The sequence below is a fragment of the Chrysochloris asiatica genome, unplaced genomic scaffold (assembly GCF_000296735.1).
Source record: "Chrysochloris asiatica unplaced genomic scaffold, ChrAsi1.0 scaffold00326, whole genome shotgun sequence".
Lineage (NCBI taxonomy): Eukaryota > Metazoa > Chordata > Mammalia > Afrosoricida > Chrysochloridae > Chrysochloris > Chrysochloris asiatica.
The window spans coordinates 993,501-997,473 of record NW_006408844.1 but is presented as its reverse complement, the minus strand read 5'-3'; positions in this window follow the sequence as shown (position 1 = coordinate 997,473).

The following is a 3,973-nucleotide window of genomic DNA, read 5'->3' as shown; positions in this document are numbered from 1 at the left end:
AGGGATGGAGACAGAGACGATGACATGGACAGATGGCACAGCTGGGGACACTGGACTCAGGGAGGGAGAAGGGCTGTGTGCTGGCTGCCTGGGGACTGGCCTGTGTGGTGTACCCTTGGGTTATTTGATGATGCATGGAGGGGATTGTAATCATTGCAATGAAACGAAATACGATAGGATGAGTGTAAAGCTGATGTTCTCCCATGTGAACCTCACAATAAAAACTTATATATTAAAAAATAAATAAATACCAGCTGAAAGGGAAGGAATCTTCACATCGAGGATCAGTCCTATCCCCTCTGTACACAGGGTTGATAGGGACGGGCAACTTAGACATTGGTTACCTAAAATGGGGGGGAGGGCTGGGGCTCAGGGGGCTATAAAGTCACGAAGTGACTGGCTTACAAGTTTTCAAGAGGAAGTTTAGTTTCATAGTGTGGAGGGAAGGTAAAAATCTCACTGAATCATTTTCATCTTGTCTAGATGGTCTGGTGAAAGGAGATGGGGATAAGATTCTTATGATTCAATAGTGAGTACCTGTTATGACTAATTGCGATTGTCACAATTGTAAAGGTAGACGTTTTCTAACATAAAGGGAGGAGTAGTTAATCTTACAGTCCAGGAACAGAGGACCCTAGGACCATCAAGGGAGAAAAGCATGAGCAGAATGTGGGACCCTATCCACAGAAGTAGTGACACCAGAGGTGGAAGCAGAGATAACAGCATGAAGAGATAGAGCAGCTGAGGACTGTAGACTCGTGGAAAGAGAAAGGCTGTGTGCTGGTGGCCAGTAGGCTGGCTTGCAGAATATGCCCTTCGGTTGTTTAAATGATTATATATTAAAATAAAATTTTAAAATAGCCATGTTATAAATAATGACACTGAATTATCAATGTTTTTGAGGACCCTTGGCGGCATTAGCTGAGCTGTGGAACTATTTAATATATGCCTGAGTGTCTGCATCTAAAAAACACTCTTCTGAGATAAAACAGGAAGTAGTAAAAGAGAAGACAGTAGTTTTTAAAATGTGAAAGATGTACACTAATGCTAAAAATGAAAACTAGACTGGAAAATTTACATGTTTTATTAAATCTTTACAACCCTATACAGAGTCATTATGAGTCAGAACTGACTTAATGGCACTTAACAACAACAGTGTTAAAAAGAAATATAGGGGCGGAGCTGATGAAAGGAGATACAGATGGGTAACTCGTGATACTGTAGTGAATAATGCTTATCAGGATGGATTATGAGGGTTTGAAATGCGGAGGTGGAGGTTTTGTAACAAGGAAGGGAGTGATTGATTCTCCAGGATAGGAGCGGAGGCCTCTGGGACCATCAACGGAGAAGAGCCGGAGAAGAGCTGAGAGCAGGACCCTACCCAGAGAAACAGAGATGCCTGAGATGGAGACAGAGATGATGACGTGGAGTGATGAAACAACTGGGGACTTTGGACCCAGAGAGGGAAAGGGACTGTGGGCTGAAAACTTGGGGGTGGAGGGGGAAGTGTAGGGGGCGGGTTTCTGGGATATACCCTTTGGGTGGTTGAGGATGCATGGAGGGGATTGGAATCATGGCAGTGAGATGATATATGATGGAATGAATGTAAAACTAAAGTTCTCCCATGTAAACTATCATAATTCACAATAAAACATTAAAAAAAGAAAGAAATATAGGGGAAAATCACCCCAAGTTAAGATGTTCTGCATCATGACATGTTTTATGTTCCAAACTCACTGCTATCAAGTTGATTCTGACTCATAGCAACCCTCCGTAGCATTTCCAAGATGGTGAATCTTTTAGAGAGCAGACCACCTTATTCAGAGGAGCAACTGGTGGATTTGAACCACCGGCTTTGCAGTTAGCTCACCACTACACCATAAGGTGCTAATTAAAAATTAAATTAGAAGGCCTATCCAAAATTAAACAACAATAAGTCTTCCAAAAATCAAAAAGTGAGCCTTAAACATTAAGTATATGCTGATTCACTGCTTCCTGGTTTAAGGTAAATCCATATAAGTTAATAAACTCAGGTGCTTCTACAGATACACAGTGAAACAAACAACCTGAAAGGCAAAAAAGGTAAACAGCAAGGTCAGAGATGATGTAGAAGAATGACTACAAATCTGTGAGTTTGGTTTTGTATATTACTTGGGAAGCTTCCCAAAAGCTCTGTACAAACAATAATAAAGAAAATGGCTTAATGGCCACTCCACCCTCCCCCCCCCCCCCCAAAAAAAAGAAAGGCAAGAGGTCTGAATGGCATTGAGCCAGAAGCCTCTTTGTTATCTGGCCATGTGATTTCTCTCCAAGCTCAATCTTCTCCTCTTTAAAACAAGGGTTAGGATTCAGCAGTTCTCATCCTGGTATGCACCTCAGAAATATATATTGATGTATATGCTAAAAACAGGGTGGGATAGAAGCATGTGTATTTTTCAAATGCCACAGAATTCTAATGACTATTCTTAGCCAAAACTAAGACTACTAGAATAGACAAGTTCAAAGGTCTCTTCCAGCTCTAACATTCTAGAAGTCTGACTCCCCATCCCCAGTCTCCTCTCCTCTCTACTGTTGCCAAAGTAATCTTACTAAAGTAGTAGCCCTGACAGAAGGCAAGGCAAGTCTAAGAAACTTAGAGCATTCGATATGAGGGAGATGAAACTGACTCTGAAGTTTCACAACTGACAATCTTTAAACACAGAAAAATCTAAAAGAAAAACCAGTGGGGAAGAAGATGAGGAACTGGGTATGTTGGACATTTTGTTCTGTTCAGCATCCAGGTCTCCTTCCTTTTGGTGGAATTCCCTTATTCTTTGCAGAGACTAGAGAAGCCAAAGCTGGAGATATTCTCCTTGCTGCCTACCAGCTAAAATGTGGCATATGACGTGGCCACTCTTCTCTGAACTGTGAATCTTCATGGAGTAACAAGCACATAGAGACGATTTAGAAAGTATTTATGGTAGCAGACACAGTAGGTCTCCAACAGCAGTAAGTCCCTAGTAAGGAGGAGGGGTCCTTACCATGGTGATGGTGACCATGCCAGATTGTTCCTGAGGCACAGGCCTTCCTACATTACAGCCCATTTTCTACACCTGATTCTCCAACTTTTCTTTCTACTCTGCATGTCCTTTCAGTAAATCCCCCACACACACTTTTTTTATTCTTAAATTACAATTTCTATTTGCATTGAAGTACTCTGACTGAGGCATTATTTTGTTGTTTCTGAAATGTCACCTGTAAATGGTTGTCAATGGTGCTTTGTAAACCCTAAAGTGATCCCAGAAGCTTAAATTGACAGCCTAGAGTAGAAGGAAGCACAGGCTGTAGGTGTTGTTTTTCTAAGCCCATGGGTGACATGGAGACTCTATAGGATAAGCACTGGACTGCAAACCATAAGGCCTTCTGCTCCTACAAATATGAACAGCCTTGGAAACCTGAGAAAGGGTCACTATGCCAACCTATAGCACAGATGACCAAGAGAAGGGGACTCACAGACTCACTTTAATACTCAGCAAGGATGTCAACTAGAACAGACAGCAATGCAACCCCACTTTCTCCCTAGTTGCTTTTGATGCTACAATTCCATCCACCTCGAGAATTACATTGTTGCCAAAATTCACTGCTATCCTCACAAAGCTTCCACTCCAATAAAGCTGCATGCATCCATACATACTGCCATTAACCCTCATCACTCCTGCCTCCAGCTGGTAGCTCAAATTCTCCCTGCTGGACTGAAAGACTTAGATGTGAGGCATGGCCATTTCATCTAGTTTCAGGTGGAGGAAAGACTAGTTCTCCCTGCAAGCCCCAGAACACCTTCTTGTCAACCCAGGGTCTGAGCCTCTCCTAAGACTACACATATCTAGGAAAAAAAAGGACCAATCCCTCAGAACATACCAGCTCTTTTACTCTTTCCTTCTCTCTAAGTGGCATTTTCTTCCTGTACCCTTCTCCACTCAAGTCAGATTTCTCC